Source organism: Lynx canadensis, chromosome B2 (genome assembly GCF_007474595.2).
Source record: "Lynx canadensis isolate LIC74 chromosome B2, mLynCan4.pri.v2, whole genome shotgun sequence".
NCBI lineage: Eukaryota > Metazoa > Chordata > Mammalia > Carnivora > Felidae > Lynx > Lynx canadensis.
Genome location: NC_044307.1, coordinates 76,970,154 through 76,985,976, shown reverse-complemented (window position 1 = coordinate 76,985,976; position 15,823 = coordinate 76,970,154).

The following is a 15,823-nucleotide window of genomic DNA, read 5'->3' as shown; positions in this document are numbered from 1 at the left end:
TACCTGAAGCGAATGCTTTTTTCTCTGTTTTCTTCCCTTTTACTTCATCATTTTTTCATTCTAGTACCTTGTTCCCTGTTACTTTTCTCCTTCCTCACCCCCGTCTTTTTTATTTTTTTACTTAAAAAGTCTTAATTTTTTTCATTTATTATTTTTGTGTGAGAGAGAGAGTAAGCAAGGGAGAGGTGGGGGGGGGGGGAAGGGAGAGAATCCCAAGCAGGACCCATGCTATGAATACAGAGCTCGACACAGAGCTCACAAACCATGAGATTATGACCTGAGCCATAATCAAGAGTAGGATGCTTAACCGACTGAGCCACCCAGGTGCCTCACTCACCACCCTCTTTTTTAAAAGGAGTGAAGTGTGGTTATTAAAACACAAGTCTAATAGGATCGGGACTACCTGAATTTGGATACAAGCTCTACCACTTATTAGGTGGATGACCTAGGGCAAGCTACTTCCTGTTTATGCCTTAGTTTCATCACTGTAAAATGAGGCCAATAAAATAATCTCCCTTGTGTGCAACAGCTCCAGACTACACAACCCACATTGTTTTCTACAACCCTCAGGGGTTGGTGGTTGCCATGAACTCTGCTTCCTGATCAAGAGTGATGACCTTTCTGAGACCAAACAGCCATCCCCAGGTCTTCTGCAATAAGTTCACAGGACACTGCACTGTGAGGAGCCCCCGGGCATTTCACAGTGTGGAAGGCGGCTCTTGGGGTTATGCAACACATCCTCACTGTTGTGATGATAAAATACAGAAACACAACTACAGCTCTTTGAATAATACCTAGAACATAGTCAGTACGTATGTTCACTAAACATGGGCCATTGTTCCTTGATGCCTCTTCAAGTACTCATGGCAGTCAAGGGCATGCTTGTTCTCATGATGGTACTCTGTTGTCATCTTTAGATCCAGGTCATCTTGCCCTTCACCTGGGAGCTTTCAGTTCCACTTAGTGCTCTTCCACAAGCTGGTTATCCTGCCTTCTGATGACTTCCTATATGTTGAGGACCCTTGTTTTCTTAGGACATTCCAGCTTTAGGGAAGAAAAACTACTTGTATGACTGCTTATGATGCTGGGGGAGAGTTTTCTACTTAATGGTTGTAGATGTTAGAAACCAACTTTGGCCAGTCTGCCCTCCTTTTTCTTAAGTCTCTAAAAGGGGCCTCGTGCTTACAGCTTGTGCCTGCTATCCCACCATCCAGTGTGTTTTTATCAAGTGTCTTTTGTCTGCCAGACACTATACTTGGCACTAGTGCTAAGCCATGGGGCATTTGGTGAAGACCCTCCGGTGCCTTACTGGGGTTTCTTCACATGCACAATCAATAAGCTGAGGCCAAGAGCTCTCCTACCTCGGGTCCATTCACTCCTGGGGATGATGCACTGCATTCTCTATGTTGAGGGTGGGGAAGGTGCAGTGACCCAGCTGTGTAGTATTGGGGAGGAGGTGTGAATTTCATTTTGGCCTGCCCCTTCTGCATCAGTGTCCCACTGTCACCCCCAAAGCCACCCAAGTGAGCCTGTGGGATTTTACCTAGTAGCAGCCTTCATTTCCTGTTGTGCTCAGGAGGTGAGCATGCAGACTAGGTTGCCTTTGCAGAGAGTATGTTCTTCTGTGGTGCTAATTCCAAAACCAGATGTGGTCAGCTTTTTATCTTTGATTAAAAATTCCCATAACTTAACTGCATTGTGGGTGTACAAAAATATCATATTGTGCTTCAAAGTGTAGCCCATATTGTGCTTCTGAAGACTATTTGGCCAAATGAGATCTTAGGAAATACAAGAGTCTACATAAAAGAAGAACTTTATCCTACAAACTAGTTTGGACATGATTCCTTTCTGCCATTTTCATTGAGACAGTAAAAATCCCCAAAAGAATGAAGTAGCGGGGTGCCTGGGTGGCTCATTTGCTTGGCCGTCCGGCTTTGGCTCAGGTCATGATCTTGCGGTCTGTGAGTTTGAGCCCCGCGTCAGGCTCTGTGCTGAAGGCTCAGAGCCTGGAGCCTGCTTTGGATTCTGTGTCTCCCTCTCTCTCTGCCCCTCCCCTGCTCACACCTCTGTCTCTCTTTAAAAAAGAAAAAAAAAAAAAAAAGAAGTAGCAACCACACTGCTGCTAATACAAACCCAAAATCAAGGCACTCAAGTTAAACCTTTGGTGACATAGGTTTCTTGGTAGAAAAAAGCTAACAAATTCAAAACCAAAGAATCCTTTTTTAAATTTGATTTTTACTTATATTAATGGGCATTACCACCTCTCCACATATCCATTCCTGCTCCCAGAAAGCAGTTGCATTCAACTTATAAATGATTTTTTTGTCTGCATTTTCGTATTTCTGTGTTACATGCTATAGTATTGCCACTTGATTTTCTAGATTTTATTTTATTTTATTTTCTATACTTAGACAATTCACTTATCTTCCCGTTATGAAAAATGAGGGTTTATGGGGCGCCTGGGTGGCGCAGTCGGTTAAGCGTCCGACTTCAGCCAGGTCACGATCTCGCGGTCCGTGAGTTCGAGCCCCGCGTCGGGCTCTGGGCTGATGGCTCAGAGCCTGGAGCCTGTTTCCCATTCTGTGTCTCCCTCTCTCTCTGCCCCTCCCCCGTTCATGCTCTGTCTCTCTCTGTCCCAAAAATAAATAAACGTTGAAAAAAAAAAAAATGAGGGTTTTGATCTCTTTTTACACACTCCCCACAACTACCTAACACATTCACACACACACAAACACACACACATACTTGCTATCCTCCCAGTATAGTTAACTCTGATTTTGGTTAAATTAGATCTATCAGTAAATAGAGTTTTTAAAAATATATATATATATATAAATTTATTATTTATTTATTTATTTATTTATTTATTTATTTATTTATTTTGAGAGAGACAGAGAGAAAGAGTTGGAGAGTGACAGAGAGGTAGAGGCACAGAGCCTGATATAGGGCTCAATCCCACAAACCATGAGATCATGACCTGAGCTGAAATCAAGAGTTGGACACTTAACCAACTGAGCCACCCAAGAGCCCCAGTAAATAGTTGTATTTACGTTTTTATTATGTCAACACAATTGAAAGCTCTGCAAGATTTTATTATTACTTTTCCTTTCCTCCACATATTTATTTCCTTGATACTTGTATATGGTCTTTGTCTTTCTTCATTTTTTAGTTTACTATATGCACACCACTACTGTATCCCCAAACTCCTTCAGCTGTGTAAATTTCCTCTGGGTACATTCAAACATGCCTGATAGTCTGTCTGCTTTATCTGACTGAACCAGTCTTAGCAGTCTTCTGACTTGCCCTTTGAGTTTGACTGATCTTCAGGCCTCTCTCTAGCCAGGTATAATTGTGGAATCTCCTTTGTCACCACCCCATCATCCCAAGGGATTCTTTTTGCCACTGTCCCAAGTTGGGACCCCTATTTCCTAGATTCCATAATTTCCTCCTTTTTTGGGTTTATTCCGTTATGTTACCTATACACATGCTTCAATTTTTCCGTAGAAAAAGCCCATGAATGGTAAATTTTGAGACTAGGTGTCTTTATTCTATCCTCATACTTCATTTAGATTTTGGCTAGGTATAAAATTTCAGGTTTTAAGCGTTTTTTTCCCCTCTCTCTCTGAATTTAAATTTTTCCTTCATTGTCTATTACTATTCAGTGTTTATGGAGAATCCAAAGTCATTTTGATACTTAATTCTTTGTATGAGACCCACTCCTCCTCTCTTATCCCAATTAGAGGGATTTCACAATTTATTCTTTCTTTTCCTTCTTTTACTTCTTTGAAAAAAAAATCTCAGGGTGCCTGGGTGGCTCAGTTGGTTGAGCGTCCAACTTCAGCTCAGGTCATGATCTCACAGTTTGTGAGTTTGAGCCCCGTGTCGAGCTCTGTGCTGATAGCTTGGGGCCTGGAGCCTGCTTTGGATTCTGTGTCTCCCTCTCTCTCTCTGCTCCTCCCCTGCTCACACGCTGTCTCTCTCTAAAAAATAAATAAATATTTTTTAAAAATCTCAGGCACTTTGAAAATTCACAGTGATGTGTATCACAGGCTGGATTTCCAGAAAGCAGACCCTGAGATGGAGATTAGTATGGGGGAAGGTTTATTTGGGAGTGCTCTTGAGATCAACACCTATGGAGGGAAGGAAGGGAAGGGAGAGGGAGGGAGAAGTTGAGTTGTGATGTGATCTCAGAAGAACCTCAGCAGTGGGTCTGTAGTGGCTCCACAAGTAGGATGGCCCTTCAGAGTTGTCCTGGATGGGGCAAGGAGGCTGGTCCTTTACATCCCTGTGTTGACTGGATATGGGCCACCCCAGAAGGAGACAGGATCTTGGGTAAGGCAATTTTTTCCTGCTGAGGCACTCTCCAGTGGAAAAACTCACTGCAGCAAGGGGACTAAGTCCTTTGTCCCTGAAGGGAGATGTAAGGGATGCACCACAGCACTGTCACACTGTGTCTTGCAGCATGGGCTTGATTTCATCCATTGTGGTAGGCATACAGAGAATCCTTTCTATTGGAACTTCATCCATTGGTCTGTAGTATTTTCTTAAGCTACTTCTTTGATTTGCTTTTTTCACTTTCTTTGTTTTCTTTTTCTGGAACTGTTATTATTCAGGTGTGGGATTACTTCGAATTTCTTATCTTTCTGACCCCATTATCTTCTCTTTGCCCTTTTGGCTCTGTCTGTAATTTTTGTCAAGTTTATTTTTCAACCCTTCTTTGAAGCTTGCTTTTTTATATTCTTTGATTTTTAACATTATGCCATTCTTATTTAATGGATACAATATCTTCTCTTATCTTACTAAGAATATTAGCAATATTTTTTGTGAAATCTCCTTGCATTGTTTTTATCTCCATGCGATTTTTAAATGTTTGTTTGGACCTCCTGCTTTTCGTATTAGATGCATTTCTTAAAGTTTGGCAAGTCATGTCTTTGCTCATGTGTAGAGCTAATTGCAACCTGTGCACATGTTGCTGAGGCCCAGCTGTGGGCTGACATCAGGGTGATCTGTTTGGGTCGTTTCACTGGTGCTGCTCCAATATCAATAGCTTTGGACTTTTTTTTTTCTTCTTAAGGTGTTCAGATTCCCTAGGGAAGGACATTATACTATCTTATTAGAGGAATAGTCTAGATTTCTGGAAGGCAAATGTGGAAAGAAAGCTAGAGTGCAGAGGCTGTTAATAATATTTCTACGTAACACCTGATTTCAATGTCTCCCTATCATTATGTGGGCCTGGTGTCTTTTAGCTCAGAGAGACTCTGTTTTACCTTCTCTGGAGAATAAACATTTGTTTTCTTCCATGGGAAGGAGCAGCAGGCACTTGGCTCTTGGTTTCAGGGTAGGTGTTTGGAAATCTCATGAGGACTATCAATAAACACTCCTTTTATTAGCTCTACTTTCACCCCTATTTCCAAAAGTCCAGGATGATGCCAATTCTTCATCCTCCTGGAGGTTCTATGGCATAAATGTGGTTTTGTCTTGGCTCTCCCTGCTGTCGATGTAGCAGTTAACTTTATTGGGTCTGCTAAGTCTGTTGCATTCATTTATTTTCTTTCTAGCATCCAAAATTTTGTTGCTTCTGTCTTCTTCCCTATTCCCTTGGTACTGTGGGTTTAGGACTTAAGAAAAAATCCTTTGCTGTCAGTCTAGTAGAGTTTTGGAGGAAACAGAGATAATGCAATGAGATTCCATCCTTAACTAGAAGTAAATACACAAAATCCCTGATCATTACATTTCTCTGAAATTCCCTTCAAGTAATTTAAGTGAAACCAGATTGATTCTAGGATCCATTAGAATCTTCAAGCTATAATTCCCTTCTATTTAATTTTATGATTAAAATTTTAATGATCACAAATCTGTAAATTTTCTCTGTAAACATGGGAATTAATGCAGGAAATAGAATACATTGATGAAATTATAGATTGAAAGTTAGTGAGAATACAGCAAAAGAAATTGTATCCTGTGCCTGGTAGCATTTTTGTGGTAAAAATTGTAAGAGCTTGGATCTCTATCTTGCCTCTACTACTTAGTAGCAGAATAAAACTTAATCCTTTTGAGGTCCCTGTTAAATAGACATAATAAACCAATACTGCATTTAGCTGAAGGTAAGATTGAGTAGGAGATGGAGATAGGATAGCCACCAATGTCTGGCACATGGCTGGTGCACAGCAGAAGTTAGTTTTTTTCCCTGGCACCAGAGGGAAGGGGGAAGAATAATGAGACTTCTCAGGGAAGATGTAAAAGGATGGGGCTAGGAGATGTTCCCCATTCCTGGGGCCTTCAACTAATCTTTGGAGTCCATACTTACTCCTGTGGAATTTGCATGTTTTCTGCTATAGTAAAGAATTCAGGAAGGGGCGCCTGGGTGGCTCAGTCGGTTAAGCATCAGACTTCGGCTCAGGTCATCATCTCATAGCTACTGAGTTTAAGCCCCGCGTGGGGCTCTGTGCTGACAGCTCAGAGCATGGAGCCTGTTTCAGATTCTGTCTCCATCTCTCTCTGCCCTTCTCTCTCTCGGACTCTTTCAAAAGTAAGTAAACATTAAAAAAATAAAAAAAAAATAAAGAATTCAGGGAAAGGACGCCCTGGAAAAAAGAGGGCTAGCTGGTGGTAAACAGAAAAAAAGATAAGAGGAAAAAGAAGATAAGAAGGATAAAACAAAGGACATATTGATAGACATAGTATTGACAGGAGTAGCAGTGGTGGGACATCTGGTCACCCCAAGCATAATATCAGGGGTAAAAACAGTTTCTAAATTAACCTTAAAACCGAGGAGAAAACACATTCAACTTCAACTCAAGGGGTGATTTATTCAGTTAAGCGATTATATGATTTTTTCTTCTCTTTGGACTTCCTTCTATTGCCTGACTCTAGTGACTCGTTAGCCCTCTCAGTAGAGGGACAGTAAGATAAGTAAAAGAAGAGGAAACTTGAACCAGTCCTTTCAGAAACTGGCTAGTAACTCTGATGAAAGTTTGATAAAGGAGGAGGAAAATAAGCTTTCTTGATTATCAGTGGAATTAAATTATGCCTGGATACCTAGTCTCTATTATTGGGGATAATTGTGAGTTGGCTGCATGTCAATTTAGAGAAATGATATGTAACTTAAATAAATGATCTACATCTGGAAGTTTCTGTTTCTGTAAAAAAAAAATCTAGGGCTGAGTTAAATAGTTGGATGACTTTCAAAATTTTGAATTTGTCAGATTTTAGTGGTCATTAGTAGAGAAGCAGAAAGAGCAGCAAAAGAAAGGTTATTAGTTACCTAGGGAGACTATTAAAAATAATTGTTAAGTGCAACTCTGTTACATGCAACTCTGCCCAGGTAGGAAGGAGTTTGGGTCAAGTACTGTTCTATAAGGAAGGTTGCTGCTTATCCTTTTTTGTCATCCAGAATTCTAATTACAGCCCTCAGTTGAATCCACCCTGTATATGTACTTCTGTAGAAATCACTGGAGGGGTTTCTTTACTTGAAAATTTATGAATATAACAAAAGGGTTTGAGAATGATTGAACCCTTGCTGCTGAGCAAACTCTGCAGCTTGAAAACCAGTCAAATACTCACTTATGAGAAAATAGACTTCACAAACCAATACCCATGTGCAGTGGTGTATCTGGTATTGTTTCACACTCCCCATCCCTAGGCCATCAGCACAACTCTTTGTCAGGTGTGGTTAAGGGAATGGTACATGCCTGGGTTTTGTTCAAACCACCCTCTCCTTTCATCATCTTGTTCTGCATCATTTCTGGTCTTCAGTGTCCCATGATGCTCTGCATCCCATTGGAACAGTCCATCCTTGTAATGAGAGGAATATCCGAATTGTGGCAATTCTCACTGTCACTGCTGCAGTTGCTCAGATTGCATACTTTTAAAGTGTCATCACTAGCTGTATTTCTACAATGGATACAACTGCTGTTTCTAATTTTCTCACACAGGGCAGATAGCTACAGGGCTGGGATATAAAAGAGGACCTCTTTCCTTCAGCACACTGCTCTTGACCCTCCCCAGATCCTTGACTGTCTCTGGGCTTTGTCCCTGTGCTCTGCACATGCTCAGGAATAATAGAAGTTTTGTAGACAGCTACAGCTTTTAAAAAACTATATATATATATAAAACAATATTCTTGCTGAAATTTCTATAATCTGGAAATTTCTCTCCCACTTTGTTGAAGTCATTGACGGAAGTATCTCTCTTGGGCTATACTTTTAAACATCTTTCTAACTATGGAACTGCTGGGGTTGCTACCAAACTGTTGAAGGTCTATTCTGTGTGGCCATACAACGAGATAAAAGTTTTCTAATTAGTATAGTATATGTAGTAGCATTAGTATATAATGCAATTAAAAAAATTTATTGTGAACTATGTCATACATAAAAGAGTTTTCATAAGATATATGTACAATTTGAAGACTAATAACATGAATACCCGTTTGTCTACCACTTAGCTGAAGAAATACAATATTGTCAGTCCATTTAAAACCTTCTGGGTGCCTCTCTGATCCCATCTTCTTCCCTTTCATCAAAGGTAATTCTAGCCTGAATTTTAAGTGAGTCATTCCCTTGCTTTCCTTTATAGTTTTAACACATATGGATATACCTAAATAATGTATTATTTTTGAATTTTAAATAAATGGAATTCTACTATATACTGTGAACATTCTTCTGTCTTTTTTTCACTCATCATTACATTGGTATCATTCATATTAAAGCATTTAGCTACAGTTTGTTCATTTTTATTACTGTATGGTACTCTATTTTATGAATATACTATAATTTATTTACTCTCCTATTGATAGACATTTGTGGGTTCCTTTTTTATTTTGGGGTTCTCACAGCCAGTGATGCTCTGAAAATGTTCTTGTGTGTCTCATGGTAAAACCTATGAGGATAATGCTGGCTCATAAGGCATATATGTAAATTGAGCTTTTCTATGTAATCCCAATTTTTTTCAAAGTGTTTATAACAATTTACTCTCTACCAGCCATCTGCTAGAGTCTTCATTGTTAATATTTTTGCCAGTGCATAGTAGGGTCAGAGCTCTTAATTTTTGCTAGTTTAGTGAGTGTGAAATAATATTTCACTGTGTTTTTAATTTGTATTTCTTAATTACTCAATGGGGTGAAAGCCATTTCAGACATTTGCTGGCCATCTCAATTTTCTCTTTTTGAAGTGCCTTTTTGAGTCCTTTGCTCAGTTTTCTCTTGGTTGGACTGTCCTTTGATTAATGATTTGTAGAAGTTCTTTATGTATTCTAGATACAAGTTCTTTGTTGTTAATAGAAGTTGAAAATACCTTTTCATCTCTGTGACTTACTCTTTAATTTCACTTAGAATATCTTATGATGAACAACTTCTTTGATCTTAATGTTATAGTTACCAATTTTCTCCTTATAAAGTTGATGCTTTTTATATCTTAAGAAGTGCTATCATACCATGAAGTCATGAAAATGTCTTCCAAAATGTTTTAATGTAAAATTATCTTCTAGATTATTATATATTATCTTCTAGAACCTTTATAGTTTGCTTTTCATAGATAGGTTTTTAATTCTTTCAGAAGTAGCTTTTGGTATGGTGTGAGTTACAGGGTCCTATTTTCAAATTTTCTGTATGGGTAGCTGTTTTCCAAGCATCATGTATGAAAAAGTAATATCTTTCAGCAACTGATCTGCTGTGCTATATTTTTCCCCCACAAATCAAGTGTCTGTATATTCATGGCTTTCTTCCCAGGCTCTCATTTGTGTTCCATTGGCCTACTTGTTTTTCCCTGGGATAATTCTGTGCTACTATGTAAATTTTAGAATCAGCTTATTGAGTTACACGCACACACACACACACACACACACACACCCTTTATTGTAATTTTGATTGAGAATGCATTGAATCCATGTCAATATGGAGAGAACAGTTTTTTAAAATTGAGCTTCCAGGGGAAGAACAAATGAGTATGTTACCCTCCCATGAGGCTACTATGCTGCAAGAAGTCAAGTACATGAGGAAACGACAGGTAGGTTCTCCCCTTAGCAGTTCTAACTTCAAATCTTTTCAGCCCAGGGGCCAGGCATATGAGTGAGCAAATCCTCAGATGATTACAGTTTTCAACTGTAGGGTCACTTCCAGACTTCAGGTCTTCCCAGCTAAGAATCTAGACATCATGAAGCAGAGACAAGCCTTTTTTTTCTTTATTATTTCTTGACCCATGGAAAATGGGCAAAAAAAATTGATTGTTGTTTTAGACCCCCAATTTTGGTGATTTGTTATGTAACAATAATAAACAATAACAGGGTAGTCTTCTTTAATTTCTCCCAATAAAGTTGCATAGTTTTTCAGTGAAATCTTGTACATGTTTGTTAGATTGATTCGTAAGTAATGTATGTTTTCTATACGTCTCTGAGTTTGGCTTACAGATATTTTGCTTATGCTTTTTGAATTCATGTTTATGATAAGACTTTAATTTTACTTTCTTGTCCTGTCTTTAGTTTCGGTACCAATTCAGTACTAGCTTTAAAAATAGAGAAATATTTCCTCTTTTTATTCCCTGAAAACATTTGTAAAAAGGGAAGTGTCTTGTTCCTTCAGCATTTGGGAGAAATCATGTTTAAAACCATCCAATCCTGGTGTTTTCTTTTATGTGTAGAGATTTATACCTATGGACTTAAGTTTTTGCATTGATAGAGGACAAGTCAGGATTTTTATTTGTTCTTGAATTAGTGTGTTAATTTATACATTTTTAAAGAATGTTTTCATTACACTTATATTTTAAGTAGTCTGTTTGCTACAAATTCTTTGAAATGTGTTTTTAATTTTTACTTTATGGCCTCATACTTGTTTAATTCGTATAAATTGGCCAAAAGTTATCCAAAATACTTTTTTACATTAGCTTTTTTAATCTATGCTGCAAACAAGGAGTTGTAATCTTTTTGTCTCTTAATACTGTTTCTTCTCTATTTTGTTCTTGGTAAATTTTGCAAAAACTGTATCAATTTTACTAGACTTAACCAAAAAAGCCAGCTTTTCTGGTTGTTTCTTCTGTTTATTTTCTCTAATGTGTCATTGTTTCATTATGTTTCATCAAGTTCTGCTCTTATATTTATTCCCTTTCTTCTATTTTCTTTGGATTTATTTTTTTCTTTTTTGAGCTTTTTTAAAAATTTTATTTTTAATGTTTATTTATTTTTGAGAGAGACAGAGTACGAATGGGGGAGGGGCAGAGAGAGGGGGAATCATAGAATCCGAAGTAGGCTGCAGGCTCAGCTCCAAGCTGTCAGCACAGAGCCTGTCTTGGGGCTCGAACCCATGGACCACGAGATCATGGCCTGAGCTGAAGTCAGTCGCTTAACCGACTGAGCCACCCAGGTGCCCCTCTTTTTTGAACTTTTTTAAGTTGAGTGCCTAGGTTAGTTTTTTTCAACCTTCTTTCTTTTTTAATACAAACATATAAGACTTTAACTTTCTTTCCAGGTATTATTTGTAGATGCCTCCAACAAGTTCGATAAGTATTTTTCATGACCATTCACTTTTAAGGATTTTTAAATTTCTGTGATTCATGTATTACTTAAAAGTGTATTTTTCAATTTCCTAATACAGTGGGTTTTTAGTTACTATTATCTTTTCTTAATTACTAATTTGATGTGTTGTGATAAAATATGGTCCTCATAGCATAGAGTCTTTGAAATTTGTTGATAATTGTTGGGATCACTCCTTGTTTACTTATTGTAAATTTTTTCTGTGTACTTCAGATGAATGTGTTATTTTCTTGTTGCTGGGTGCGGTATTCTATATATGTCTGTTGGCTCAAGGATAGTATTTGTGTGATTCAGACATTACTTCACCTTATCGTATGTTACAGTATGTTTCTAATGCCCTTTGAGTGTGAGTTCCTTTTGAGTTTGACCTTTAGATGGCCCATTTTTCAAGTGCATTCCTCCAGAGCAGACTTTCCTTTGCCTCTGCTGAGCACATGAGGGAGCTATCACCTGAGACTGTTTCAAACTGTATTCTCGGTTTAGGGTATTTTTGTTTGTGTGTTTTTGACCATGTAGGTGTATGAAATCGGGCCCCTACATCGTCCTCAGTGAGTGTGGCTCGAGATTAGGAATTCCCAGTGGAAAGGCAGAGGGAGGCATTGTCTCCCTCCGTGGGGTGGGTTTTTTCCTACTTCACCCACTGATAAAACTGCTCCCCAGAGATGCTGGCTTTTAGGTTGGTGTCTGTGACTTGAAGTTGCCCCTCCTGAGAGCACTAAGAATTGGCATGTATTGCCCAGGCAAACTCTGGCTCCAGCGTTTACTTACCCTGAGGATTTGTGCTTTCTCATCATTTCTGACATCTGAGGAATTCTTACTCTCTGGCCAACTTCTCCATGCATTTAAATTATGATTATATATTTTAACTAGCATTTTTATTTGTGCAATACTTGGAGAGGTTTCCACATTGCTAGAAAGATAAGTCTGTAATGTAATTTGGAAACTAAAAAAAAAAAAAAAGAAAAGAACAACCCAGCATCAAACTATGATTTCAGGTGAAAATGGCTCTGGATTTAATTTTCTACTTGGACTATTCCAAGGTACAGGAGGAAATAGTGTAGTTAAAAGGATCAATGGAAAAAGAACTAGAGAACATGACAGAGTTCACATTATAAGCTCTTTCCTATCTGCCAAACCAGTACAAAAGTTTCAACTTCCTCTCTCTGAGTTTCCATATCTATAAAGAAATTAATACTGCTACCAGATTTGTGAAGCTTTCATAAGGAAAAATATCTAAATCTGCTATATGTGGGACTTTGCATAGAGTAAGCAATTCAGGAAATGTGGGGTAGGATTGACTCTGAGACTCCTAGTGGGATTTTGAAAGACGCTCCCCAGAGTTTGCCTAGAGACATAGTCAATGCCTCTATGCATGTGATAGTTTAAATGAACTCAGACTAAACTGAATACAATGGAAAAAGGCAATTCTAGAGAGGAAATCGCTTTGTGGATAAAAGGGCAATTCTGATGGGTGCTATTTAAACACAGGTCTCAAAGAATTCCCATAAATTTCCAAGGAACATGACTTCACAGTGACTCAAAACCCTTCAAGCCTGATAGAGTTTAGACATCATCCTGATGCTATGAGTCTCAACAGGGCTGCTCATTTGCAAGAGTGGTAAATGTGGGACATTTCACTTCCTTGGATCTTAGCATCAAGGATAAAATGTCCCCACTTACTGCCTGAATTCTCATTTGATTCTTTTCATGTGCATTTTTTTTTAACAGAGTGGGTTTTCATCTCTGGAAGGCAGGAGAACAGCTTTGGGTCGTTTGGGTACAGAGACTGGGAATTCCAAGATGCCTTAGTATCTGGCGAAATGTAGAGGCTTCTACTTGGCTCATGCAGGGTGAGTGCAGATTATCTTTGACATTTACTGGATGGGGACGTTTTTGCTACAGGAATGAAGTGTTTTCCAGTTTATTTTAAACTGAGACCTCTCAATTCACTGTGATAGTTGGTTTGGCAGACTTAGTTGCCTTTAAAAACTCCTCCATCTTGATTGAAACTTAAAATGACTCTGAGCCCGGTCGAAGAAGGAAAAGTTGATGAAGTAACCCCTGGGCACTGCTGCCCTATGAGTCATAGCTGGGGAAAAGCATCAAGGGATTCTGTCACTACGTGTCTCAAAGACCTTGAATGATGTGGGGAATGGACTCCAACCGGTCATCTGGTCACACCCATGGCTTACTCCCTGGCTCGTGGACTGCTTCTTATGTTACTTAACTAAGACTACAGAAAAACTGCCTCAGCATATACCACACTCAGAGCCTTTATGATCTGGATGTTCGAAAGGGCAATGAAACAAAAGAATAAAGATAAAATTAGGTATTTTTACTAATGGTTAGAAAATTTTAAAGCAATGAAAGAAAGTAGTGTAGCTCAAACGAATTGCTGAGGGAAGGCAAAGTTCATGAAAGAAACATATTATGGTTTTGCCTGTATTTCTTTTTGCTTCTGGACATGTAAGTATGAGTTAATAAGCTTATAATGTCCACTATACAATATTAGTTTCTTATCAGAGGCTTGTTGTCCAAAATGCTTACATTATTGGATTGAGTTATAAGTATGCTTATTTTCTGATGACAAATTTGGGCCCAGGGAATATTTCCAATTGCATCTGTTGTTTCATTATGAATATAATAACACTAATTATTTCTGTGACTTATTTCACTAGAATCCTGGCAATAAAACGGCCCTAATTTTTAGATTATTATATTACCCTTCCCCATCAAGAACACTTTCATAGCACTGATTAAGAGCAGCACCAAAAGAACAGGCCTCATATCAAACATGTTGGTCCTCTGAAATGAGATAATTGTTTTTAGAACATAATAAACAATAAAGTTTAGCTCCCCATGGAATTGAATTTGATTCTGATCTTCAAATCAAGAATTAAATATTTTGTTAATGGATTGAAATTAGATGTAATCTATGTAAAAACTAGAGAAAGATATATTTTCTTTTTAAAACACAGTTCATACCACCAGGCACGGGTTTCTATCCTGAGGCCACAAACCCCGTGAAATGTGTGTGTGTGTGTGTGTGTGTGTGTGTGTGTGTGAAAGAAAGAGAAAGAGAGAGAGGGAGAGAGAGAAAGAGAGAGAGAGAGATGTTGTTTGTCATTGTCATTTTTTTCTGGGGCAAGGTATATAGTTTTCATCAATTCTCAAAAAGGTCTATGATTAAGGATCTCTGCCCAAAGATAAGCATACAATTTCAGGTGAGTGATTTGGTTATAAGAGCCTTTTTCTACAGATGGAAGCTGATTGTGTTGTATTTCTGAAAAAATATTTTCTTTATAATAACATTTATCATCAAAAATCTTAATGTTTGAGAAATTAAAATGGAGCATTCTGTTAGTATTAAAGAAAGAAGTGTTCAAAGATAGCTTTTGGGAGCTCCCCAGGATTTTACAATATTCTGCAGCTATGGTCTATTTTCCTGAATCATTAATAACCAAGATATATGGCTCTATTTAACTTGACATCTTAAGGCTTATAATTTAGTTGTTTGATTTTACTTTGTCATTTGCCATGTGTTCATATTCATAGCTCTTCAACAGTGTCTATCTAAAATTATGAAATTCAATTGTGAGGTGATTGGAACTTTAGGATAGCATTCAAATAAATTCCTTCGCTCCATCCCTTCTTTCCTTCCTTCCTTCTTTTTGTTTTATTCTTTGTACTTTTTTCAGTACTCTAAAAACTGAATGTGTTTCACAAAGCTGTGCAATATTACCAATAATAGTAACAAAACAATAAAGCTTGATTACCTAAGAGATTGCTCTTTTTTATGGCTTATGATTTATTTGAGAAATAGGGGAAAAAAGGCTCCTACCTCATTAAGTAGGGGGAAAAAAAAGCTATCCTCATTAAACTAACATCTGATCTACTGTAGTTTTAACTTTCATTTCAAAGCACTAATAACTTGTCATTTGTAGAAATGCTTTGAATAGCATACCGTCCCTGATTGACTGCAGGGCTATAATTCAATCACCAGCCTCTACTGACACTATGATCCCCAGGGGTGCAGCTTGAGGCTTTAGGAATGGCAGCTAAGTCCCAAACCTGAATTACAGCTCCGTTATTCAATCCGGAGCCATGCTTTGTTATTTATAGTACATAGAAAGAGAGTGTGGACTTTTCGAAGGAGGAAGACAATAAATCAAACTAACAAGATGACTGGCTCTAATATTAAAATGTAAAACTCTATGATGTAGAGGTAGAAAGATTAATGAGCATATGACGTAGGGTTATTAAAGGTGTGATGGGCAGGAGAGGGTTTGGATTATGGGGAAAT